The sequence below is a fragment of the Camelus bactrianus genome, chromosome 19, assembly GCF_048773025.1.
Source record: "Camelus bactrianus isolate YW-2024 breed Bactrian camel chromosome 19, ASM4877302v1, whole genome shotgun sequence".
NCBI classification, from domain to species: Eukaryota; Metazoa; Chordata; class Mammalia; order Artiodactyla; family Camelidae; genus Camelus; species Camelus bactrianus.
In genome coordinates, this window is record NC_133557.1 from 27,302,053 (window position 1) to 27,329,922 (window position 27,870).

Consider the following 27,870-nt stretch of genomic DNA (forward strand, 5'->3'; position numbering starts at 1 on the left):
AAAGCCGGGCTGACAAGAAAAGCCAGGCTGGACTAACAAGATAACTCACAAATCTAAGTATTGGAATACTGATCTGAGTTCTGCTGGACTAACTCATAAATCTAAGTCAATTAGTGTTGGTTTGCTGTTCATGTATTTTTGCTAGCCAGCTGGATTTTCAAAGAGACATATCTGGCTTTGGAATGTTGGTTTGCTGCCTCCCTGCCTCCACTTTTGTGATAATGATGCTGCTAAAGCTGTTCCATGCCTATTGGCCGAATACCCCAAGCTTGTACTTTACCCTATAAAACCTCACACGCACGTCTTGGAGGTGCTCAGAGCTTCGGAGCAGAAGCCCCTCTGAGCCCGCCGGCGTAATACATCTGAGTACTCCAACCCTCCGAGTGGTGCTTGTTTCTCGGCTGGCCTGTCGTTTCCTTAACAAGCAGATGTGTTTCCAATCACCTTCCCGCTACGAGTGCTGACGGCACGGTTCACACCTCGTTGCTAGAGCAATGTCGTTCTCCAGTATTTTTCTTTCACAAAAGCTAGTCCAGTCACCTTGAGGGCAAAGGTGATGTCAAATTCTTTTCTTTTTTTTTTTTTTTTTGGATGCTCTAAAATTCCTCACGTGTTCTAAGTACCTGGAGTCAGTACAAACTCACCCCCGACTCTGTGACCTTTCCAGTGAATAGGACTGAACTATGAACATTTAAGTTGCCCTAAAGCTCTCATTACATCACAGTTCCATCCTGGCCGTTATATACAATGTAATACAGATAAGCCCAGCAAACAAATGCTCCAAATCCCCGCACACTTCCACTTGGAGCTGTTGGCCTTGCCTCTCCCTTGGCTGAAGCGCTCTTCCCCCACATTTCCATCTCCTCCACTGGCAAGTGCTCTGTTCTATGGGCAGCAACTCAGGGAGGCTCACCCCGGTCACAATATTTAACACAGCAGTCAGTGCTTGCCCACCCTCGCCACGGGTGAGTCCCCTTACCATGCACACATTTTTTCTTTTTGCCCCAGTAACCTATCACCCCCTCAAGAGAAAAACACTTAATTTACTAGTTTGTTACATTCATTGTCTGCCCTCCCCTCCGGCGCAGCAGCTCCCCAAGGACAAGGACTCTCGCCTGTTTTGCTTCCCAGTGTATCCTAAGTACCTGAACCAAGGCCTGGGATATGTCGATGCTCAGTACAGAAGTTCTGAAGAAATGAATTGGGGTCATATTTTGCACAACAGAATATGAAACCAAGATGTCTTTGCTGGTGGCATCTTGAGCTAAGCAAGTATTTCAGTTAGCAGAAACTACTTTCCCAAGATTTCTGATTAACTGTGGCTTATCTTCTTATATAAGTAATTTATGACCAACTATAAAAAGCAAATATAGTATAAGTAATAGATAAAAATCTAACATGGAGTATTTTATTTTAAATGTTTTTTTTTTTTTCAAAATTTATTCATTCAAGCTACACTATGGAAGTTGACAGCCCTTATTTGTCAGTTCAGTTACAATCTCTTTCAACTCACTCAAGCAACTGGTCTCAGTGAGTTGAGTTCAATGACTGAAATAAATATTTGACAGAATTGAGGCACGAACATTTTCTTTCATTATAAAAGTATGTTAATTGTTCCAAAGTCCTAAATAATCAGAGGTGTTTTTTTGTTTGTTTTGTTTTGTTTTGTTTTTTTTCTTAGCTCTAAAGCTCTAAGGATGACTGATACCTGCTTTCTAGGTTGGGACATATGCTGAGAATTTACTTCTCCTTTTGTTCTCAAAATGGTAATTCCATGAGAGGTTAAAGCCAATATATTTTGAAAAGAAATGACAAAACAGTGATAATACAACTTTGTAATCAAATATTAATGTTTTTCTAAATGTTTATTGTGCTGTTAAATTAAATGATTCCCATGCATGGACAAAATGAACTACACATATTCTGGCACAAAAGAAATGGTAAATCAACTCTCTGGCTATTTCACATTTTCTCTATTTTTAACACTTGCAATGTCCCCATTCCTGAATTAATCCCTAGAAGAAATTTTGAAGTGCAGAGCAAAACTGAAGGAAAATGCTCTTATGACAGGAAGACTTCGCTTTAATTGTGTAATTATCAGAGTCCAGAATTCACAAATTACATCTTGTAGTGCTGTTTAACTTGTTTAACTAAACTTTCCTTTGTGTAAAGGCTAATTAATTATCCCCGAGTGACAGTATTCTCTTTGGAAGATCATGTTTAACCACTTGCATTAAAATTCTACACTCCTTTCATCTAATATAAGCAAGATGCATACAATTAAGGCACCTACATTAAAAGGTCTATGATCCCAAGGGCTGACATGTTGTACTAATAATTTATAGCAAATTGGTGTGGAACTCGCTTGATTGATGGCCGCTTCCTGACTAGCCCCTTACTTCACCTGCCACTAAGTAGAGAAGATCAAGGCAACATTCTGAAATGCACATTTATTTTTTAAAAAAAGGATTTAGGAGACAAAAGACCCAGAGAAACTATTCAAGTCTCTGATAGCAAATCCCTGATAAATCTGTGATGGTGGAAAGAATGCAATAGTAGAAGGCATGACCAATAGTCCAATGCTTCCACCGTGAGTTCAGTTCAACTATATTTTCTTTAATTTCGTAGTCGGAAAATCTTTTCTTATTGAATTGATGTTGTGAACCTGTTACAACGTTGTTGTAATGGCAAATCTATTACAGATGAGATTAGTTTTGATATGACCTTGAGCTATGCATCCACTTATCGTGCAGGGAGTGGTAGTGGATGTTCTAAGAAAAACAGGATTAAGGAGGCGAGCTTGAGAGTGGCGGTCAGATTTCTGAGACGGCCACAACGAGCCCCAAATCCTGGGACTCACACTCTTGTAGAGTCACCTGCTCTTGAGTGTAGGGAACCCTTGACTTGTGTTTAACTATAGGATACAGCGCAGGTGATTGGAAATCACTTCTGTGATTAGGTTACAAAAGATAGCAATTTTCCTTTTGCTAACAGTCTCTCTTTCTTGCTGGCATTAATGAAGCCAGCTGCCACGACAGAGAAGCCCCCAGGGCAAGGAACTGAGGGTGACCTCCAGCCAACAACCAGAATGAATGTCATGAGCTCAGCCCAACAACCCACGAGGAACTGAGTCCTGCCAGTAGGCACTGAGGGAGCGTGGAAGTGGGACCTTCCCCCGTTGAGATTTCAGATGAAACCCAGCCCGGGCTGACACCTTGATCGACACTTTGAGAGAGATCCTGAGCCAGAGAAGCCAGCCCAGGCTGCCAGCCCCACAGAAACAACACGGGGCTACAGGTGTGCTGTTCAGAGGCAGTTCTGACGTATTTTAAGATACAGGTATACAAAACCCAAAACTGGAAGTTATCTTTTTCTCAAAAAAGGGATAATTATCAGCGGTTAAAGTGTTGTAGCCACAGTAACCCCAAAGTGAGCCTTTAATTTTTTTCAGAAAGATTGAAAAATAATTTAAAAGAGTGCCAACGTTCTTGAATACAATTTGTTTAATATCACATCCTCTTCTCATCTAAGATGATTTCAGACTCATGTTCTCCCCTTTGATTACAGAGATACAGCTCAACAACTTCACTGTACAGATGGGAAAACAGTGACTGAAAGGGAATGAGAACCTGGTCCAAGTTCTAAGACAGAATAGCCACTTCTGAGGAGGTGTTTTCTCATCAGTACCCTGAGAACCATCACCTAGAGGAAGCAAGGGGCTTGCGGGATGGTGCTGTACTGTCAAGGCAGAAATCACTGCAAGGGGAAGGCAGGCGCGTTACCAAGCAGGTCACAGAAGGTCGGAGCAAGTAGGAGGAGGAGCTGAGATCATCGAATCCTCTCATTTCACGTGTCTCAGAACCCAAGGGAAAATGGCGTCCCGGAATCTAAGAGTTAAGCTGTAACATGGAGCCCCAGGCTATATTTCTGCCAGCTCTTGCCACCTCCTGAATGATAACGTGAGAATAATTTGCAAGTCTGCTGTCTATGCTGTTCCAGCAAGTCCTTCTGCTACACCCAAGCTTATTGAAGCCTGGCCTAGGTTCCCTGGATCCTAGGTCACCAGGGTGATTGTTAAAAGTACAGAATCCTAGGAGGCAGAGTCCTTCCACCTGCATTTTTAACAAGGCTGTCTCTGATGCGTCCTCAAACTTGACAACCATTCCCCAAAACATAGCTGAGTGCCTTATTCTTTCCTCCATTAACTGTTTTCTGAGGCTTTGGGGTGCCGTGAGCCACGCTAAGCACGGTGGCAAACACTGGCATGTAAGCAACACCTTCCAGCACCGCAGTACATTTTCTGGGCTTAGACTGTAAATGCATCATCTGCCAAGAGACTGAATTCTTCAAGGCTTGGGGGGTGGGGTGGGAATGAAGTGTGCGTGTGCGTATGCGTGTGCGTACCAGCACACAAAAGTTATTTCACAACTGTTTTGGTCACAAGTCACAAAATTCTAACAGGGGCGGAATTTACTGTAAGGGCTGCTGGATACTTTCAGACCCAAGGCAGGAAATCGCCCGGTTCCCCGAGACGTCTCGAGTGAGGGGCTCAGCTGCAGGGAAGACTTTCCTGTCTTTGTTTATCTAGGTCTTTCTATCTTTCTGTGGGACCTGCTTCCTCCCGCTCTCCCTTCCTCTCCCTCTCTTTCTCTGCAAGGTGAATTTCCATACTTCTCTGGTCTGCAAGGAACCAGAAACTTCCCATTCATTCCACTTACAGCCCCCACCCTACCCCACCCCGCCACACACACAGAACTGAACTCTCTCCTGCTCCTGGTCCTCAGGATTTGCTGTGCCCTGCCTGGAAAGCATTTCACCTGACAGCATCGTTCTCCCTCCTTATAACTCAGCTCAAACACCAACTCCTACAAGAGGACTTCCCGAGCTAATACTTGCTGGGCACTTGCCATACGCGATTGTGGCTCACAGAATCCCTGAACATTCGACAACTGACTCCCATCCATTGCTTATTTACTCCAAATCTGAAAGTATTGTGTTTACCTCTTAGTTTAACATGTCATTTCTGTCTAATCACTTACAACGGGAGCTCCGTGCGGCTGTGCGCCAGGGCCAGCTCACATGGGCTCATGACAGCCAACTGTCAAATAACCAGGAATTTAGGGAGCCGGTTGTTAAACGGTTGGTAGCTTGAAATTGGTCATGGCAAGAATAGTTACATGATGGAAATTAACAAATGCAACAAACCAGGACTTTAAAATTTTTTCCCGCCAGTTGGTTCCCCAGCACATCACAGGTTTCATGAAAGCAGAGATTTCTTTCCTGTTGCACTGTTGACACCTAGATACCTTCACCACTGAATGTGTGTTGAAGTAACAGACGCGTGACTTATTAGACAATTTCTTGTTTTTGTCCCAAATCCAAAATTCTTGGAAAATGATTCACTTGCCCGGCCAGAACAAGGTCCTCATGCCTGAGCAATGAACCAAAGGTAGCAGCAGCATGTGGTAACGAGGAGCTGGTCTACTGACCGTTAGCTGTGTTCGTGGGGGGAGGTACCATTTCCAGAAAAGGCACTGAGTAAACAAACCACAACAAGAAAAAAAAAGTTCGTTACATTCATCTCTCCCACTAGACTAGGATTTTCTTGAGGCCGAGGTGATGTCATTCAACTCCGAAGCCCCTCTGCTCACCCGCACACTTTACTTTAGCAAAGAATGAATGAGATTTATTTGGATTAAAATGTAACTGTATTTTCTCTTTATGGGGTTTTATACCAGTAAACCAGGGACACAAATAAATTCAGAAAATTATTCAAAGGCTTTCCAACTGACCGGCAAAGTCTTCAGTAAAAATGACTTGTGGATTCGGGGAAGGCGGCCGGGGCTCCACTTGAAATCCTTCTTCTAAAGCTCATTTGCTTTATTCAAGGAGACCAACAGAAGGAGTGGGTCCAGGGACACTGCTGTTGCCTAAATCATTAGGAGAACATCTCAGGCCAAATCGGATAAACACGCCTGGGAAACTCCTCTCCGTGTTAGCAAATCACACAGCGCCTGCTCTAACGAAAAGAGCGAGCCATTTTTGATGAATAACCCTACTTTAATTCAGCTTTGTCCAAATGTGCAGTAGGAACAAGGGGGGTGCGGTGTTCTTTTCCTGAGGTGAGAGATTCCGGATAGTGGTTAAAACCCCAATCTCTCTTTCTTTCAAGGAATATCATCAAAGCGCTGTCTCTAAGTAGCTGCTTCACTGACAGATGGAACACATTATCTGCCTTTTTCTCCCCAAAAAAGGCTTTCAAGCAAGTGCTCTTGGTAAAACAATCTTGGCAGAGTTTTGGAGGGAAGAGTGATGCTGGAGCATAAAACAGTCTGAAATTAAGCAGCTGCACCACGTTCACAGTCGCCCTTTCAGCCCGGCACAAGCTCACGGCTAACTGAGTTAAGGTAACTTTTCTCCACCTCGTCCCACTGATCGCACTCCAGGCTTGGTCTGTAAGCAGGCTTCTTCTGCGGATTGCGGTCTGCTGGAAAAATGTGTTCACATAAAGGTATTTGAAAGTTTTCTCTTCCACGGCCCCAGAGCAAGCTGAAGCACTTCAAAGCCATGACAACAATCTCAGAAGGACAGCACTCTGAAATTTTCCTGCAATAAAGCACCTGCTTAAGACAGAAGGCCAGGTGGGCGTGACCTGTGGACCCCCCGCCACCTCTCAGGTCCCTGCAGATTAGCCATCTCCCTTGCAGTCCTGAGGCAGTAAGGACTTGTCTCTAACTGTGTTTTCTGGCACGTATCTGATAGTCTGGGGTCATTTTTGGAGGATGCTATAAATTTCAACTCAGAGAGAGAAAAAGAGAATCACTGTGTTCAATTATCAGTCAAGTCTGGTGAGGGACAGCAAGGTTGAGCTCTAAATAAAGCCTTTCAAACCCAGTCCAGAATCGAATGCAAAAATAGTGACGCCCAAAAGTTACATTCTCTTAGAACTCCATTAGACAAAGGAGACTGTCTTCAGGTCAGGAACTGGCCGCGCTAGTCAATTTTGTTTTCCACTCCTCGTGTTTCTTATCCTTTTATTGTTCCAATAAAGACAGAAGCCAGCCAAGGGAAACCTCAGCCAATTAGAGCTGCTACTTCACCTGGGGGGCGAGGATGCCACGCCCACACCTGGAGAGATGGTGTGAAGGTTGGTCACCGGAGTCATCCTGGGCTTTGTCCTTGGGCCACATCCACCCCAGGCCACCCTAACTGAATTACACTTTCCCCTGGGACGGGAATCAGCCAAAGAGTGTTTTCATAACAGACCTCATCCCTGGCTACACGTTTAGAATTGCCTGGCGAGGTTAAAGAATTGCCAAGACTGGGCTCCGATCCCAGGAACTTCTACTCAGTTGGTCTGGGGTTGGACACAGGCATCAGTGATTTTTTTAAATGCTGCAGAGCAAGTGGTTTCAAGAGTATCAGAGCAGGAAGACCACGCAGGCTCGCTGGGCTCACGGACACACCCGCCAGACACACCGAAGGGACACGTGTAACCACGCCTGCCAGCACTAGATTGGGGTGCATTTCCTAAGACTGAGATAAGAGATTCCAACTCACTCAGAAACTAAGCCTGGGACATGTTCAGTTGAGGCTTGAAGACGTGGTCACTGACGTGAACACAGGCCCAACCACGTAAATGAGCGAAGAGGCCCCAGGGGGTTGGGGGGCGGGGCCATGGTGAACGCAGACACCAAAACGGCCACACGAGCCCCAGCTCCAGACAGCGGTGCCGGGAAGAAATCTGCAAGATTGTCCAGTTTTTCAGGAAAAGCTGGTAAGTGGATTTCTCTATGAAATCTCTCGTTTTTTCAATATTGGTCCTTTTTCCTTTTAAACACGGGTCAGGCTAAAAGAAACGTCCCTCTGGTTCCTGTCATTTGTGGGACATCTCCTGGCCCACAGACCTCCTGGGTGCCGTCATCTAAACTACTCCTGGAAAGCTTTCCTCAATGTCCCTTTCTCAGGCATCTGCTGCAAACACAAAACTTTAACGTGCTGCCTAAAATTCCTGCAATTAGACATGCATTTGGATGCAGTAAAAACTTTCTAGTGTGAAAGTCCTCTCTTACCTCAGAGTCAATTAGTTCTCTGCACCACGCACCGAGGGGAAGAGAGTGATGTGGGATAACGATAATAATAAAGGATGGGTTATTCTGCCACCTGCAGCGTCATGAGAAGGGGGAAGTTGCTCAGAGGCACTGGGAAGCCGGGGCCTGCAGGGCAATTGGGTACCAGGTACCAGGTACCTGAAGACAGTGGCCAATAAAGTAAGAGAGAAATAATAATGACACTAGGCTACAGAAATAAACAAACACATCCCTGTCGCCCTGGAACTTATATCTTCAAAAAAGGAGACAGACAATAAACAAATAAATGTATAATATGTCAAATCAAGCAAGTGTCATGGGATGTGCCGGGCATGGAGGCTCACAGGGCCCCACGAGTCACTGCACTGGCCCTAATCCTGAGTGAGACAAGCAGGTGTTGCAGGCTTTGCAACTGAGGAATCACGTGATTGGACATATTTTAAAAGGATCGCTCTGCTTTGCTGTGTTGAGGATACGGTGGGGGCCAGTGGAGGAAGCCGGAAGCCCAGCTGGGAGGAGGGTGTAATCCAAGCAGCAGAGAATGTCTCCAAAACCAAATGAGATTTCTGCTGGCAGGACACTGGGAAATGCAGATCAGGGAGGTAAAAACAACAGATGCCTGACACCCGGGCTCACCCATCTTCCATTGAACTGGACAATTAACGCCTGCCTCCAGCCACTTCCTGAAGCAAAGAGCGGAAAGGACCATTACGTTCTCCACCAGTCCCATCTTAAGGGAGAGAGGTTATCCTCCAGTCTGTGTTCCAAGGGTCCAAGGGTTGTGGAAGTCAGGATAGTAAAAAAAAAAAAAAAAAAAAAAAAGATGGCTTTTACTCTGTTAACAGCCAGCAAATGTTTGAGTTATGGGTAACAATTAAGTCCTAATTGGCCATAATGTAAACCTCTTCTGAAGAGATGTGGTAAATATTGAAACAAACGAGCTGCTATTTTTCAGACCTGGATGGCAGTCAGTCAAAATGAAAAGCTAATTTCAGCCTTGGAGGCAAACTCTGTATTTTAATCAAGTGTGACAGAGTGGGGACAATAAATTGGCATTTAAGGTGAGAGGCTATTTACCTCCCTGCTACAATGCATGTGAGAAGTTGCACTGCCCCTCTGCAAAATGAAAGCAAGCTATGGCTTTGATTCAGAGCATCAGGAAACATCTGGGGAACTGGCCAGAGGCAGAAGTTCAAAGACAGCTGAGAGCTGACGGCAAATGACCCGCCGTCCCAGATGTCCCGAGCTGTGAGGACACCTCGTGCTGTTCGGTTGTCCTCCCAATAGCTGGACAGACGTTTACACTGTGAACCGTAAAAATAAAAGTGTGTGCGTGTGTGCGCCGTGGTGCTCCTTCACCATACTGCAGCCCCGCATTAGAATCTAATCATTAAGGGTCTAAAATATTAATTTCATAATTAATTTATTCAAGAATTACTAATAAGGTGCCAGTTAGGTCCAAGGCATTGTTATAGGTACTAGGGAATCAGCGGACAAAAGATATGAAGTCCCGTCTCCCGAGTAACCAACATTCTATTGAAAATAATAACAACTGAAATTGGGTTTTACTCTGGACGTCTAGACTATTCTGTATTACTTGCCTTGACATGTGTATTCCCCGTAATAACCCTTGAGTTAACTACTTTTACTACCTGCAATTGACAAATGAGGCTCCTGAGGCACAGAGAGGTTGAGTAATGAGCCTCCAATCACACAGCTCTGGCTACTGGGACACGGCAGTGAGCCAGGCAACATCCTCCTTGAGCTTCAGGTCTAGGGGAGAATAAAGCATTGAAGGAGGAATTGCAGGCATTACAACCATTACAAAGGAGTCGAGTGGGGGAAGGGAATGAGACCCAACCTAGCTTGGATATTTTTATTCCAGCAATAACACTTGTACTATGGCCTCTCATGAACAGGCATCTGTTTTCCCAAGGAACACGTCTGGCTGATTTGGGAACAATGGTTGGTTTTGCTCTTTGCGAAAACCGGTAGTCTGGAATCCGAATATCCTTTCTCCGTATTCATTTTAACCTCTCTCCCCTCAAATCCTATTCAGAGTAGGCTGAGCATGGGAGAGAGAGAGGGATATTTCCTAATATATTAAACTTCTTGAATCAAACAGTGTATATAATTTATACATGTAATGTTCTGAAGATTTCATATCTTCTGTGAGTTTCTCTATATAAATTATTTATATGTTTTAATATTTCAATAAAGCCAGTAGGGTTCACGTTGCTCTGAATTGCTCATTCTAATACTCAGGAAAGAAAACCAGCTTGTAAAATATTTGCTTTATTAATCTGAACATATTGAGGGGATTTTCTTAATTGTACAGGGTTTAAGGGTGTGATGAAAAAAAAAATGAAAAGAAAATGAAAACTGTTTCAGTCCCTGAGAGTCTCAGGTACCTGCCAGATGACCCAGTGCTGTGTCCCTGTGTAACTCCTGCTCTGATTCTCCAGTGCTGAAGACGTAGAGAATTCTTTCTTTAAAAAAATGCTACTTCTTAAATAAGCTTTGTTAATTACCTACAAAGGAACTGTGAGCTTTCTCACTTGAGTGGGGACCATCACGACACAGTAAAAGCTCCAAGTTTTCAGATCACAGTATTCAAAGATGTCTGTGGCTGATCTTTTACGCTCCACCCAGAAAGCACAAAGCCAGAGAAGAGTCCATTCGGTCATGTCATCAACACACTTGGCAAATTAGTCATTCTCTCCGTTCCTCAGTTTCCTAGGCTGTTAATGGGGGTCCTAATTGTATCCATCTCATAAAGCCAATGTGAGAATTCAACTAGTCAATATAAAAACACCTGGACCAGTAACCGGACACAGTAAGTTAAGTATCGGCCGCCATGTTGTTTTGCTGTTATGCAGTCATTACACACACATTCATTGGACACCTGCTGTACTCTCTTCAAGCTGCGAAGGATACAGCAATACATGAGACAAGGCTGCTAACCATCACCATACATCCTTCTAGGAAAAACAGACAAACAACAGATAAACAAGGTAATTTCAGCTTCCATTAATGGTTGTGACAAAAATGAAAAGAGTTGATGGGAGAGGATGCATCCTTGGGCTCTTAGATCAGGGGAATCAGAGAAGCCTCCCTGTGGAGGTGACACTGGGGATGACACTTGTCTGGCCAGGGGAAGAGTTAGAAGGAAGTGATCCACACAGAGAGAAGAACAAAGGCAAGGATCTCACTCCAGCACATGTCGGCTTGTTAAAGGGACCAGAGCCCACTGAGCTTGGGGAGAAGGATCAGGGGTGAGGTCCCAGAGACGAGCTGGATGGGTTTCTCCCAACCATAATGGGGAGCCACTGGAATCATACAAACTTGGGGATAGCATCCTTTAACCCACACCTTCAAAGACAGCTCTGACTGGAGCCACCTATCCAGGTCAACAGCAGGGAGCACTTCTCTCCCAGACACTGAGGAGGGAAAGTGCAAGGGATTTACCATGAATGCGAATCTCACAGGTGTCAGAGCTGGAGGAGAGAGACCCCCCGCCCCCGCCCCAGGATGGATCCCAGCATCCTCCTGGCATAGAGAAGGCAGCACATCCCCCGACACATCACACACAGACTTGAGAGAAAACGTGCACTGCTTTGCAAGGGCAGGTGCTGAATAAATTCAGGATGCACCTGTGTTCCAGAAACAGGACCCTTACCGGATTCTTTATTACCCCATAGAAACGAAGGGACTCCTTTTCCCTAAGTCTTCCTCAAAGTAGTCCTCCAGCCCCCGCCATCAATACTCGCTGCCAGGCGGGGCCCGCAGACACAGGCTGTGTGCGGGGAGCGGCTGAGAACAGGTGTATGAGATGGAAAGAAAGATACATCCATCAAGGGGACCTGCCCCCCAGATGAGGTCTGCGCACAAGGCTCCCGGCCACCAGGACTGCACAATGTTCTGGTCGCCCTTGGGCACTGGGTCCTCATGTCACATCATGCCTTCAAATAGGAAGGACAGGGATCTCCAGGGAGAGAAGACAAGGGCAGAAAAGCGCACACCCACATTCTGCCGCATTGCACTTCAGAAACCTGAGCTCGGCAGATGGGAGTTAAAAAAAAAAAAGTGTGCTGGTGCCTGAGGCGGGTCTTAATTTGTTACGTGGTTCCATTTGTTTCTCTCTTAATGGTTCACTTAGCCAAACTTGGGACCAGGGAAAAAAATCAATCTTAGAAGATGCCAAAGTTCTTTTGAAAAAAAAATGTTGGATTAAGGTGGTTAGCAACTAGTTCGGGATGGATTTTACTATTTAATTTTCACCATCTGGAAGACGATATAAATCCCGTGCCTGAGTCCCCTGTAGGCAAATGCAGTACATGATTGGGGCACTGGCAAAGGCATTAATTTGGGGGGGATAAGAAATGGATATTTTACAAGTTAAAAGTCTAAATAGTAATTGAGGGGGAAAGCAGAAATTTGTAGGACTTTCATTCATATGTGTATTGTTTACTGATTATTTTGAACTTCACATGAAGTAGGAACTTAGGTCATAATCTTCCTAATATTCAGGGCATCTAAGAGGCTCAATCTCTAATGGTTGTTCCAAGGAGACAGTGATAATGTATGGAAAGTGTCTTGGTTTATTCCAAAGCCCATGGTTGACAGATGTTCACACGTGGCCCACACTTGAAGCTCAGACCACCCACAGCACCACCCAATGTCTTAGACGCGCATTTTCCATCTTGTACAGTTAACAGTTTGGGAGGCCATCGTTTCACTTGGTTTTTCACAACAAGCCTGTAAGATAACCAAGACCAAGAGGCTCTGGCAATTATTGGATTTCTAACGACACGTGAGAGTCAATTTTTAAACACAAGCTGAACTGCTTTCTCCTTCACAGATTTTTTGAAAAAGGGGGTAGTGGGGAGGGGGAACTTGTGAGGCTGTTGACAATTAGTAGAAGTGATAAGACAAAGTTTTATGAACACTCTTTCTACAACGTAGCTTTATGACACATTTTCTCTAAAACTAGAGCTCTAGCATTCACTCAAGTCCTGGGATAAAGGTTGGAGTCCTAAATTAAAATTAAGAAAGTCTGTACACTCTAAATATTTGATGGTTCTGAGGTTTATCTTCTTTACATTGAATATGAGAAAACGTGGGGAGATTATCGAGCTTATGAAAAAGAACTGATCACAATCAAATTTAATTTTACCTGGAACCATTGCCCCATATTTCATTCACAAGTTTTAAATATTCCGTATCCTCCTCTGTCTTGTTTATAGAGAAAAATGCTGCCCATCGGAGCACCTGAACAAAAAGGTATTTTTAGGTCCTTAGGATTGTTTCCTCTCTTTGCAAAATCCCTCGCCTAACTTATGATTCCTTTCATCAAGGCTGGGCCAGAAGAGATGGGAAATGGAGATGGAGGAAGACAGAAAGAGAGATCTATTTCACATTTCCCTTCTCGAAAAGGGGACTTACCTTTCTGATTTCACAGTAGGAGGCAAAAGCGTTACAAACCTCATTACACAGGTAGGTTTACGTGATTTGCTCCCAAATCCCATAGCTAGAAAATTACTGTGAGGGGACAGAACTCTGCCCTTTCAACTCCAAGAGATATTCCAGCCACACTACACCCGGAAATAGTCTCCTTTAAAGTGGACCCACTGGTGGTATGTTGAAAGGGGAGAAGAAATGTCCACTTTCCCAAGCTGACATGATCTTGATACTGACCTTGAAAATCACGATACAAACCAAGCAGAAAGCACTTCCACTCCTGTGTCAGTCATTTCATTTGATCATGTTAAATGTCGCCGTTCCCTGCCCTAATTTGCCCTCCTTTGTCAAGTCTGCTCCTCCCCAACGACTCTTCATTCATTAATTTATGCACCTGGGTTTTATTCATTCATTCAAACAAATATATAAATGCTTACCAATAACCAGATGCTCCTCTGAGAACGGGGACCAAAGTGCTGAAGGTGGACAACGGTCCTGCTTCTGGAGCTTGTATTCTCCTGAGAAAAGAGAGATACATGTGATGGAAATGAGAAAGGGCCGACACATCCTTGGACAAAGGGCAAAGGGGTCACGTGATCAGCACACATTGCTTTCAGCGGTCCAGGAAAGGCCTCGAGGGTAACACTTCTTATTACCTGTTTCCTTTGCTTCATCTTTTTTGGTCTCTATCTTCAAAGGACCAATACCTAGAACAGTGAAGAAAGAGAGAGAAAAAAAGCCTCAGAACTATTTAATCAAACAAAATGGAATCCCGAGTTTAAATAAACACACCAGATAGACAGCCACCCAGATTAACTAGAGAGGAGAAGTGGGAGTTCAATCCACTTGTTCTGTTTCCATTTTGCAAGGGCTCTTGGGTGGTAGCATGGTTCAGAGGTCCATGGAACTCTGAAGGCTCGAAAGAGCCTAGATGGAAACCATTTACAACTTTGATTAGGTTGTAGACCCAGCTAGGGAGCAGAGCAAAAATATCTGGTCAACCTGTTTTTCAGGAAGACCTTTGGCCAGTGTAGCCAACAGAGTCATCATGGTTCAGCTTCACAGTCCAGGGTCAGAATTTCTCTGTAAAAATGCAGGCTGAGCATTTTTTCAAGAGTATTCTCTTTTTGCGTCTCCTTCAAAAATGGGAAGGCTGTTGGTAACTGGCCAAGAATTCTGGGACTCAGTATTCTACCCAATCAGATTTTCATCTCAACATGGCTATCATAATTGGTGTTACATTCAAGTAGTTCCTAATTCTAAAAATTTTTAACATAACCGATAAATCTACAAAACATGTGTGCATCCTATTATTGTTGGCTTTTGATCAATTATACAGATTACGCTTAGATTACGTCAATGTCTGCAGGTGTAACAGGACTTCGGGGAGATAATAAAATGGAAACCAAAAGTTACTAAGCCAATTTGACAATTGGCTAAATTTTGTCAGTTGTTTCTTTATTGTATTATTCCACCTACCTTTCTCCTCAGAGAAAGATTTCCAGGACTGAATTTTAGAATCTGATAAACTGCATCAGATCCCCTTAGAGCCTTACCACCTGCCACCTCTCTGACCTGGAGCAAACAATTTCACTTCCCTTTGCTTAGTAATCTTAACTGTAAAATGGGATAGTAATAGTATCAACTTATAGAGTTATGGGCATGGATTGAAGGAGATAACATATGCTAGAGCTTAACCCAGGGTCTGGGACAGAATGAGTGCTCAATACCTCATAGCTATTATTATATGTAGTCTATTATGTCTTTTTATAAATCTTAACACTTCCAGGCACAGGACTTCACTGACAGCCCGTGCTGCATAATTGATTGCTTCTGGTTGATAATTATTAAGCTAAATCCTTAGATTTGAATCAGCCAAATGGGATAAAACACCAACCATGACCAAGCCTTGGGTCCTCCAGGCATTTCTGCATGAGTGCTCCTTAATCCTTCATGTGGCCCGTGAGGTTTGTACGGCAGAGTGGGTAACAGACTGGGAGTAAGACTGTGTGATTAACTGCAGAGTCAGACTTCAGATCCTAACTTTATTCCTACTCGTTACTTGGCTTTGGGGAAATTACTTCTCTTATCAGGTTCAACTTTCCTCAAAGGGTTGTAATAAAAATTAAAAGATACAGTGCAGGTAAACATATCACATGGTGCCTGGTACGTAATAAGCATTCAATAACATTAGTGTCTATTATCTTAGAAGCTCTTTTAATTAATCTCCGCTTAACGAACTCAACAATCTCCATGGCTTCAGTAAAACACTGTGACGGATGCTTACTAGTCCCTGGATCGCCTGATTGCCTAAACACCTGTGCTTCTGCTGGGTAAATTCTATGCAAACCAAGATCAAGTGTAATTGCTTATGCCATGTTATTGAAGGCATACATATGTTACATAAATTGGTGAATATTAGTGAAAAATAATTTTTCAATGAAAATTAAATTGGAAATTGGAAAGGTAGTTGACCTAGGCTTGAGTGAGAAAACCATATAAAATGAGAAAAATCATTAAAGTATCTAAAAATAGTCTACACACATTGCTTCACAGTATTTTTTATTCCCTCTTAATTAAAAAAAAAGAAGCTGGGGACGATCAACACGGGTTAATCACATGGTTTACGTAAGAAAGATGCAGAATAAAAGAAAAAAGCCCTTGTGCTAAACAGGCTTAGCCAATGAATGGAAAGGCAACATGTTTTAGTTTAAAATAACTTCTACAATACTAGCCATTACTTCTGTTTAACAGATATAAATGTAGTAGGCAGAATGACAGCCACCCAAAAATATCCATGTCCTGATGCCCAGAACACGTGAATACAGGCACCTTATACGGCAAGGGGCAATTAGACTTGCAGAACTGAGGTTGCTAATCAGTTGCCCTTGAGATGGAGCAATGTTCCCAGGTTACCTTGGTCTCCTTAAAAGTGGAAGAGGGAGGCAGGAGAGGGGGCTCAAAGGCATGTGATGGGGACAGGATTCCACCAGCAGTTGCTGGCTTTGAAGATGAAGAAAGAGGCACAAGACAAGGAATGCGGGCAGCCTCCAGAAGCTGGAAACGGCCAGGAGGTGGATTCTCTCCTAGACCCTCCAGAAGGAACACAGGCTTGCTAACACCCTGTAGCCTAACGAGGCCTGTGCCAGACTTCTGAACTACAGAACTGTCCCACAATAAACTAACTTTGTTTTCAGATACTAAGTTGGAGGCAACTTGTTACAGCAGCAATAAGAAGCTAATACAGGAACACCAAAGCCCACAAGGTTTAATGACTTGCTCAAGGTCATGCAGAGAAACCCAGCCTTCTAACTTCACTGCAAGATTCTTTCTCCTCTTTTCCACTGCCTAGTTAAATGTAAAAACAAAAATTGAACTCAAAATTTATGTTTCTTAGAAGGCCAAATCGTGTGACCATCGATCATGAAGCAGCCACTGTTCTATTCCTGTTACTTTGGTTTTAAACTACCACTTCCTAAATGTTTCTACTGTGTCAGGCTCTATTAAGGTCACTGCATACAGAATTATTTTAAATTCTGTCTTCAATCTATAATGCACAAATATTATTCTCTGGGGAGGAATAAAGCTCAGAGAATTTCAGTAACTTGCCTAGAGTTTTGACCAACAAAAGACAGCTGCAGTTTAAGCTCAGGTCTACCTAACTCAAAACCCTGTGGAATGAAGCCCCTTTGCAACTTTGCAGGCTCTGTGTCCCTCTCCCCCTTCTCTTCTCCACCGTCAAACGACTGGCAGAATCATGAGACTTCCTTGAGCCATCACGCTCTCTACTTCAGTTAACATCTCAAGGCATGAACAGCCCCAGGAGCAACCTGGCTTCCCTGGAGGGATCCAGAATTTAGAGGCAGGTAAGGAGACAAAGTTAAATAAAGCATCCCCTTGACGGAGAGCCCTCCCTTCCTAGAGCTGGAGCGCTAAGAGCCCCATTTTGGAACACGGTGTCTCCTGCCCAGTACAGAGTAAATGACTTTCTTACATCCTCTTAAAGAAACGGGAAATATTGAATGAATTCATCTAAGAGCCACCACACTGAGTATAAGCTATTTGCCTCACGTTGTTAAGACTCTGAATGGTACCCTTTAATCACCGCCGTCTCCAACGCGCCTATCCTGCTTTAAATTCCTTTTTATCCACAGCTCCGCTTATTCCTTTAGATCTCGCAAGCCTTCTTACAAGGCTGAATATATTACTCATTCGTAGTATGGTATTTAAATACCCTCTGTTTGATTTTTTCCTTCTAATCTTATCTTAACCTCCTCTCCTGAAGTCTCACCTTTGCATTTCTTAAACCCAGCATAAACCTAACAGAGAGGATTTAAATTTCTGTAGTTTCATAGAGGAACAGTACTTTTTTAAAACACTAATTTTAGTTACGGGATTCAAAACAAAAGTCCCTGAGCACAGCCTCCACTCCCCAGAGTTGAAAACAGTGGAATTTGTTTTATTAACATTTAATATTTGTTGTGCACCAGCCAAATATACAATTCTGCATTAGCTTCCACTGATGCACACGGTTCCCTCTTGGATAGTCCCAATCTCGTGATATTATGGTCAGATTTTCTCCCATGTCAATGTATTTACCATACTTGGCACACAGCCTAGTATTAGCTCCAAAATCCTCTCAAAGGGGCCAGATCCTTTCCTCCTGAGGCAGGGGAAAAAAAAAGTTTTTTCAAGAAAGTCTATGAAATAAGTTACATAAGAAAAACAATTTCCTTTTTCTAAGTTGAACGGTCTTCAACCCAGTACATACACGTTAGTTTAAGAATCTGTGTTCTAGTCTTTTAAACAGCAGGCCCTTCTTATCTGTACCAATATTTCTTCCTCTGCTTCCCTTAAAGGCTCTACTTCTCCGTGTCCTCTCCAGCAGTCACTGGAGGGAAGACATTCATTTTCTTTAATGCTTTGCCAATCTGTGTTTGCAGCATAAGTGCAAATATTTGTCTACTTGTTATTTTTTCCCTCTTATCTCCCTGCCATCCTCCCTCCATTCATGTCCCTTGTGCCCGAGGTAAGCCCGCTATGTCCAGTGTTCTATCACCAGGTGTTGCATCCACACTGGAAGGCAGTCCTTGGTTTCTGTTTCCCCAGTAGGAAGTAACCTGTATCACATTGTGCAATCAGGCATTAATCTACACATTTCTACCTGTTCTCTTCCATTAAATCCTTCTCATTTCTAAAAGCCATTTTCACTGACCTGGATAGATACTATTTATATTATTTATAATTTCCAGTGCTGAAAAATGTCAGATTGAAAACAACGCAAGACCTACCTATTAACCACTCCCCCTTAACTGACAAACTGAAAACAACAACAACAACAACAACAACAACAAACAAAAGAAACTGAGCCAGAATGATTCTATCTTTCCATTCTTTCTCCCTTCACTTCAAATTTCTTCTTCTTTCCCTCCCACTTGGCTCATCTTTCCCCTCTTCCCTCCTTTCACTCAGAAACATCTATTGAGCGTCTGTTTGTGCCAGCCACAGCGCCAGGTGCCGAAGTTACAGCAGTGTCGGAGTCTGCAGCCCCCTGTCCTCATAGGACTTACATTCCCATGGAAGATGTGGACATAAAGCAACAAATTAAGCATTCATTTGCAACTGTGATAAATTCTGCCCAGGAGACGGACGAGATAGCATGAAATCGAGTAACATAGGGGTTGTTGGTACAAACTTTCTTGAGCAATTTTCTCAACTGTATTAAACCCCTCAAAATGTTCATTCATTTAATCTAGAAATGGCACTGCTAAAAATGTGTCCTACGGGGACAGAAATGTACTGCAGTGTGTATTCACCAGGACAGTTGTTACAGTGTTATTTACCAGAGCAACAAAGCTGTGAATGTCCCTCTTGAGCAGTTACATTAGGCTAAGTAAAACATGGTACAACCAGATGATGAGTTAGCAAGTGCTTGTTCAACATCCTGCTGTCCAAGGATAGTCACTGGTCTGGGGACATGTTAACAATATTAAGTGAAGAAAGAGAGTCTATGAGACAGGATGCATAATACAATCCCGTTTCACATAAAATACAAAGTGGAGAGAATGAAACTGGTGAACCAAAGTCACAAGGAGGTGCACCAGCATCTTCAAAAATTCTCAGTTGTCCAGATTTTCTTAAGTGAGTCTGTGTTACTTATGTAATGGATCCGTTTAATATTGTTTAAAAGTACGTGCTCAGTTAAATGAGGTCTCTGTATCTCCAGTACACAGGACATGCGTTCATTAAATGTCTGTTGAACAAATTTAAGATTCAAGAGAGGAAAGTTAAATATGGTTACCAGGGGGAATGGAGGGTGGGAAGGAATAAATTGGGAGTTCAAGATTTGCAGATACTATTATATATAAAATAGGTAAACAGGTTTCTACTCTATAGCACAGAGAACTATATTCAATACCTTGTAGTAACCTAGAATGGAAAAGAATATGAAAAGGAATATATGTATGTATATGGATGACTGAGACATTATGCTGCACACCAGAAATTGACACAGCATTGTAAACTGACTATTCTTCAATAAAAAAGAATGGAAAAAAAAAGAGAGGAAAGTTGTGCGTATGGGTGTGTAAATAGTTCAATTCTATTAATTCTTTAAGAATTCTATAAATTCTTCAATTCTAGTAAAGGCTTGTGAAGTTTTATAAACATATGAAACAGCGTCCTTCTATAGGATGTTTTCAGATGCCCCCTTATGACGATATACCTATACTGTATAGATTCTGAAAGAAAGAAAAAAAAACTAGTTGTTGAAAACACATAAATTCCAAAATTGGAAATGTGGGCTTCTCCTAGTAAGACTGGCAATAATGGCTCATTACACCGAATGGCCCTTATAAATGTAAACGCACTTGCATGTTCTTTCACATTTATGATTTATTACCTTCCGCCAGATACAAACTCCTTGGGACCCTAATAGTGCGTTTGCCCCTTACACCTTCAAATGAAGAAGTCTGTAAGGCTCCGTTAAAATTCTGCCTTCAAATATCTAATCAGCTGCCACCTTTTCATCAATAACCTTTCAGGGATTTGTGTCATTCATTAGGTGGTTAGAAATTTCTGGAATCTCTTCTGGATGCTAACTTCTTCAATTTGAAAATAAAGCCCATTAGCCACAGCTGTCAGATGCAAGAAGGAAATTCTACCTTTGGTGTAGCACAAGGAGCTTGTATAGATTGGAGACCCGGGCCACAGGGAGAAAGAGAGAAGGTTGGCAGGCAAGAGCCTTTTCAAGCTCAACAGTATATTGTGAAGACAGAGAAGAGAAAGCTCAAAATTATACTGTGAAATCAGGATTTCCCTAGCACGTGTAAGCTGAAAGATTTAAATCTCACCCAAGTGAACATATTTTTTTTTTTAAGATTTGCATCACTTGAATCTATCCTTGGGATGAAATGAAATAATTAAAGATGATATCCTCCTCACGCTGTATTTTTGCTTAACAAAATGAGTGATAACCTGGGCTTTTATCTGACAACACAGATCACTGCATTTCTCACTCAAATTGAGCATTCATCCCATTTGGGTGTTGGGTGTCATGTGTCATTTTTTTTTGTTTGTTTGGTTTTTTTTTTCCCCACATGCATTCTTGCACTCCCTCTCCAGACCCTATTTCTGAATACTCACAAATTAATGTTGACTAGATGGTGAAAATTCTCTCCACGAGGTTTGAAATACCAAACACCTTCCACAAGGATCAATCTCATGAATTACCATGACAATCCAACAATTATCTCCACACACCTTCCATGCTTTCCACACAGCTTTTCAAATATGTACTAAATAGTCTTCATTATGCTGCTCTCAGTTCACAAAATTATGCAGCATTTTGCAATGTTACCTATTGGCCCCCTCTTTCTGCTTAAATTATAAAGAATAAATTCAAAACAGATCTCGGAGTCATCAGATTACACTAATTGTCCTGGGGAAAGAGAAGTCGGGAGTAGGCTGGGTCTACAGGTATGTGTTGGAGACTGATGCTGTGGTCCCAAGCACCCTTTTCATCAACCACTTATGTGTTTGTTTCAGAATGGCTGTAGGTAATGTGCCTGATGGCATGGTTTAGCTGCATGTGGTCAGGGTGAGAGAGCCTCGTAGGGCGTGAGACTTGGAGTCAGATTATGAGAGAGAGAGAGTGACCTCAATTTAGGGGCTGACAGATGAAGCTGAACTCCCAAGCTCTCTGCCCAAGGAGGGCGATAATAGTCTCAATTAAATCCGAAAGAAGATATGCTGGAAATGTAAACCTGATACAGTTCCTACAGCACTGTTGTAAGAAGGGGAAAGCCCTCAGAGCACACTTGGCCTCACACATGGCCAAGTTCAACATGTATTACTTCATAATTATTATTTTTTTAGATTTTTTTTTATTGAAGTACAGTCAGTTTACAATGTTGTGTCAATTTCTGGGGTACAGCATTATGTTTAGTCATATATATACACATACATATCTTCCTTTTCTATTCCATTCTAGGTCACTACAAGTTATTGAATACTTCCATGTGCTCTACAGTGGGACCTTGTTGTTTATCTATTTTGTATATAGCAGTTAGTAACTGCAAATCTTGAACTGATTATTATTTATAGACTGTGATCATCTCATTGCTCAGATGAGGAATCTATCTCAGATCTTTTGATTTCCATCCCGCTATTCTTTCCAAAACATCCCAGCACCTCTTAGTTCAAACGTATATTGTATTTTTGAGTCACACGTGCCATCATACTAGATCTCTCTCCTGCCTCTCCGTCCCTTACAAACGTGACACATGACTTAAGGCTTTTCTTCTGTGGATCTCCCTTACGTGTCCCTGGTAGCTTTCTTGTTCGCTGAGCACTGTTCCAAGCACTTCATATGGAATAAACCTCATTTAATCCTCACAGCAAATGCACGAAGAAAGGCTCACTGTTATCCATATTTTACAAGTGAGGAATATGAAAACGAATTAGTGTGTGTATATGCATGACTGGGACATGGTGCTGGACACCAGAAATTGACACTTGTAACTGACTGTACTTCAATAAAAAGAAATTAGTACATATTTTACAGGTGAGGAAATAGACGCATAAAAAGCCAACCAGCCGAGTGTACACCAGTAAATGACAGAGCTCTGGTCATCTGACTCCAAGACGTATGCCCTTCCATTCTCCATGGCCTCTGTATGCTACTAAAATCAGAAAACTCTAGAAGCAAAATTAGAATCAGAAATGCTACAGTGCATTGGAACGGTCTGGAAGTGAACCCACATTCGAGGTTCATAGCTGTCGCTCCTGCTAACATAGCAACCAGGCCATTGCTCATGCCAGCAAGTCACTGAGCACCTACTGAATGCAGGATGCTGTGGTCAGTGATTTACAAGAAATGATGTAGATCTTGGCTATGGAGGACTTTTTACCTAGGAGTTTAAAGAACAGAGTCCTCTATGATGATGACCTGTGGCAGACGTGCCAACGGTCATTAGAGGATCATGAAATAAAACACAAAAAAAGAACTCTGAGAAAAGAGGCGTTACTTTTGATTGGTAGCTTGGGGGAACCTACCTTCACTTTAACTAGTTTCAAGATGGAGGATTTAGTCAAGCCCTCTTGAGTCAAGAAAAGAAACGCCACCCCCAGTTTGAAGTTAAGCTGCAAAAATTCATTTCGTTTTCCTGATCTGACCAGACTTCTTCATGCTGTGCCTTGATGAAACATTCGGAACTGGCTGGCAGTGGGACGCAACAGAGCAAGAATGCTGGACTTAGAGCCAAGTCCACAGATTTTGAAGTCATCCAGATAAAGCACCTTTTAACAAGAATCTTGTTTTAATCTGTCATTCCAAAGACTCTAGGAAACAAACTTATGGTTACCAGGAGGGAAGGGGATGGGAAGGGATAAACTGAAAAAAAAAAAACCAAACAGCAAAGGACTCCTGATATGATTTAAAGGACCCCAGACATGTCCCTAGCCATCACCCTCCCCCACCCCTGGTATCCAACATTGTCCCAGTGCCTCAGTGTCACCAAAGCCTCTGATACTCAAGATCCTTGGGGGAATATTTGAGAAAAGATTGTGAATGAAGTCGAGGAAGGGACTTTGGAAGACAGGGAACAGGAGGTGCTCAAAGCAGGGGCAGAACCTTGGGCTCCCTTCAATTTTGCAAAAGGTAGGGCAAATATGCAAAAAGCTATCTTGTCTCCCAAACTAATTAGATGATCTTTTTTGTTCCCAAATGTCTCAGATAAAACAGATTCTGAGGAATTCAACAGATATTCCTGGCGAATTGGATGCTTTGGTCAAATAAGTTTGGGAAAAACCTGAGCTTATTAAGCGTGCTCACCAAGTTAAACCATGTCTTCACTACAGTGCTTCTCAGAAACCTTGCTATGCCCATCCCGGGCACGTACGATGCTCCCAGAGGGGAGGGGGGCGTGCTTTTCCCACTGCCCACCGTGCTCTTTCTTTCATGACACACTTCTCAAGATTTCTTTGGGGAATGAGATCATTTAGCTAGTATAAGGGTTTTCTTACATGAAAAAAAAAATTACTCTTCGATCTTTGTAATTAATGAGGTATCACCCAAGAGCTTAGTGTAAGGAATAACGATGAGGAGAGACATGAGGAAGCGAGACGGTGCCACAAAGCGCAGGTGACCACGGGGGAAAGAACAAGCCCTTCGAGATCACACCAGCCCAACTGTACGTCCTGCTGCACTGTTCCTTGGTGGTGTGATCTGAACCAAGTCACTTAACTTTCTGAGCCTTTACTGACTGAGCTTTAAAACTGAAGAAATACCCACCCCTGTGTCATTTGGTTCTTTGAACAATAAAGGACACAGAGCATGCGCATTTCCTAGCAGAGGACCTAGGACCTGGATGATACACCCCCCTTCTCCCTAAGGATGGAAGAGATGGATGGTCACATCCAAGGTTCTAGGATTGGTCCTGAGCTTTGTTGAACCTCAGTGCTCTCTCTGTAAAGTGGGGACAAAAAACTCACATAGAGAGATACCGAGAAAACTGTAGGAAACAATATGTGTAGCTTCTGGTAAGAGCTTAATAAATCCTGTTTCCTCCCAGTGTCTGACACGTGCTAGATTTTCAGTAAGTATTTGCTAAACTTAATTGAATCACTCTGTTAATTGTAATTTAGACATTTTCTTCCCCCCCTCTCAAATGGCTTCAATATTTTGGTCAATTGGAGTTTAATGGTCAATTGTGTTTATGACCCAATTACTTAAAATCCTTAACATTACAACCCAAACCACCCAAGGACAGAAGTAATTTAACCGACCAACCACTTTTTCTGAGCTTTGCTTAAAATCTGAAGTATTACGATGATCAAAACTACATTTATGCACCCGTTTCTCAACGCTTTCAGACATTCAAAATTGGCTGAACTCAACAATCATTTGTCTGCTTTTCTCCTTGTTGCATTATTTCCATTTCTGCTACATTGTCTTCTTCATATTTAAAGATGAAAAATAGTCCTGCTTTTCATTCATCTTTGTCTTCTGTGTGATGGGCTGTTCCCTCCTTGTAGCAATCTTTTTTTTCTGGTTCTACAGTTATGTAAACCAGAACTATTTTTAAACATGCAGGGTTCATTTTATTTCCATTCATTTCCATTTTAGATCACTAGGAAACAGGAAAACTATATTGTCTCATGGTGGTGAGACTGCCATGTGGTGTTACTGTCTCAAAAATTACTGGGAACTTGGGAAACAGTGACAAAAAGACATCTCAGGATAAGCCAGGGGAGAGAGACACAATCTCCGCCTTGCCTTCATGACATAATCCAGTGGGTCTCAACAGGCATGGTGCGGCCTCATAGGGAATATTTTGGAAAGATGGAGGGACATTTCCTTTGGTTGTCACATGAATGGGGGGGCACAACAATGATTTGGAAAATGAGATCCAGGGATACCAGACATCTCTGTCTCAAAGAACAAAGGATGCTCCTGTGTCTGAATGACTTTGAAATGTTTCCGTGGATGTCTGTGTAGGTGACAAATGCGTTCATAATCTGATGAGCCCAGATTCTAACTGCTCTCCACATACCAATCTAAAACATCTTTTCCACAGTTTTAAAAACTTGGTTTTCCAGAAGCACAATATCTGTGTAAATGGACATAAGCTTTTACTTTGGTTCATAACTTTATGGAGTCATTCATTCACCGTTTTGGAAAAGCTTAGTACTTTCTAAATGCAACAACCAGCACAATATATCTGCATTAGTTGTGAAGATGTGTAGAAACAGGCAATTCTATACCTAAGGGCAAACACTTGACGATCACATTTTGTCTTCTTGCATGGTCAGTGCTAAATGTTCCTGTATTGAAATACACATTATTATTGCTATAAATCACAGTAGGTTCTCCTATTTCTCATTTATATAATGATTAGGACATGATGTTTTAAAATTATATGGTAAGTAGGTCATATTACCTACAAATTTTACTTTACTTTATAAAAAGATATGGTATAAAATATTTGTTATAAAAATCGACATTGGTTTGAATAGAGTTAAGAACCACTGATGTAGAAAAAAAATTGTGTGTATGTGTGTATATATATACACATATATACATAATATCCATAAAAGCACCAATATCCCATGCATTTCCATGTATTTCTCTAATAATTCCTGACACATATGAGCTGTATGTGAGTTCCTCCTGATTGGAAGAATAAAACTTGTTTTCAGGACTGTACGACGTGTCCCCATAAATCAGGGTGGTATCAATTTAACACAAGTTCATTGAACATCTACTAAGTGCAAGATATTATTCAGAGTAATAAGCAAAGCCTGTTTTCCTCACTTTCAGATCTCACCTGACTGTAATCAAACCAGACTTGAAGATCTCATCATAAACCAGGCGAATGAGATGAAGGTTACTCGATTTTGTGTTCCAAGTTAGGCATTCATTCTAGCCTCACTACAACAAAATTTTCTCCTTAAAACATTTTTATTATGCAAATATTTATCTACAAACATTTGTCCCTTTCCCCTCTTTTTTAGGAGAGCTCTGTGTACGTACTTGGTTCTATAATAAAGATTTTTGATTTGCAGTAGCATCCAGGATGTAAAACATTGCCAGACTGCTACCCCAAAGTGCTATAAAAGTTTTAACACATTGGAGATGATTTACTAAATTATTAACAACTCTATTGTTCGAAAGACTTGCAAGTTAAAAGTGCATATTTAAGGAGAAAGGCTGCTGATGTGGAATCTCTTCAGCTCTGACCCATCAGTCGGTGTGCAACCTTATCCTCCTAGAACACCTTTGAAATCCACAAGAATTCTGCTGACTTAAGGAGCACACCTCCAATAGTAACAGGGGTGCCACAGGTACCCCACCTCTCACAGAAGGACTCCATGCCGCAGGTCTGACTACAGAGTCAGGCACCCATCCTTCCCCTTCTAACATGTAACTGATGAGACATTCTTTTTCAAAGGAAACAGCAAAGCTGTACAAATTCAAGCTTCCAACTCATGGGTCTTCCAAATGACCATGAATATCCAACATTTATCCACATGTAAGCAAGACATCGATGATTAACAAGCTGAAATAAAGATTAGTCTCACACCACTGTCACGGTTCATTTTATATGTCAACTTGGCTGCCCTGAGGGATGCCCAGATAGCTGGTAAAACACTAGTTCTGGGTGAGTCTGTGAGGGTGTATCTGGAAATGATTAGCATTTGATCTGGTAGACTGAGGAAAGACCCACTCTCAGCAAGGGGGGCAGCATCGTCCAGTCCATTCAGTGCCTGAATGGGACAGAAAAGTGATGGAAGGGTGAGTTCTCTCTCTTCTTGAGCTGGAATGCCCATCTTCTCCTGCCCTTGGACATGGAAGCCCCCATTCTCAGACCTTCAGACTCTAGGACTTAACCCAGTAGTCTGCCAGCTCTCAGGATTTTGAACTTGGACTGAACTATACCACTGGCTTTCCTGGTCCTCCAGCTTGCAGAGAGCAGACTGTGGATCATCTCAGCCTCCACAAATGCATGAAACAATTACCACCATAAATCTCCTCTTGTATCTGTATTTCTCCCTGTATCTATTACTATGTACCTGTATCTACATTGATATCCTATTGGTTCTGTGTCTCTGGAGGATCCTAACACCACCACCTTACGAAAATATAACTGCCTTTTGATGGAACACTTCGAGAAGCTGAACATTAAAACACAAGAACTGCTTTCTGATTTCCTAACTAAAACAGCTTGACCACATCACTGCAACACCTCCCCCTTGCTTTGTTTTTTATAATACTTATATCTCTCTGTATAAGTATATGGAGTACTTACAGCTCCCAGTT

The 27,870-nt window shown here is 42.3% G+C and overlaps 1 long non-coding RNA gene across 2 annotated transcripts; it reads left to right on the forward strand.

The window, feature by feature from the left end:
* Positions 1 to 7,354: 7,354 nt before the first annotated feature.
* LOC105071831 (uncharacterized) lies at positions 7,355 to 27,137 on the forward strand. 2 transcript variants are annotated; one of them, XR_835562.3, is made up of 4 exons: positions 7,355 to 7,777; positions 13,448 to 13,586; positions 17,254 to 17,416; positions 19,023 to 23,221. It is a non-coding gene; the product is annotated as an uncharacterized LOC105071831 (long non-coding RNA). The 2 variants fall into 2 exon arrangements; XR_006726204.2 differs by lacking the exon at positions 19,023 to 23,221 and adding an exon at positions 26,371 to 27,137 and having other exon boundaries at positions 7,357 to 7,777.
* The last annotated feature ends 733 nt before the right edge of the window (positions 27,138 to 27,870 follow it).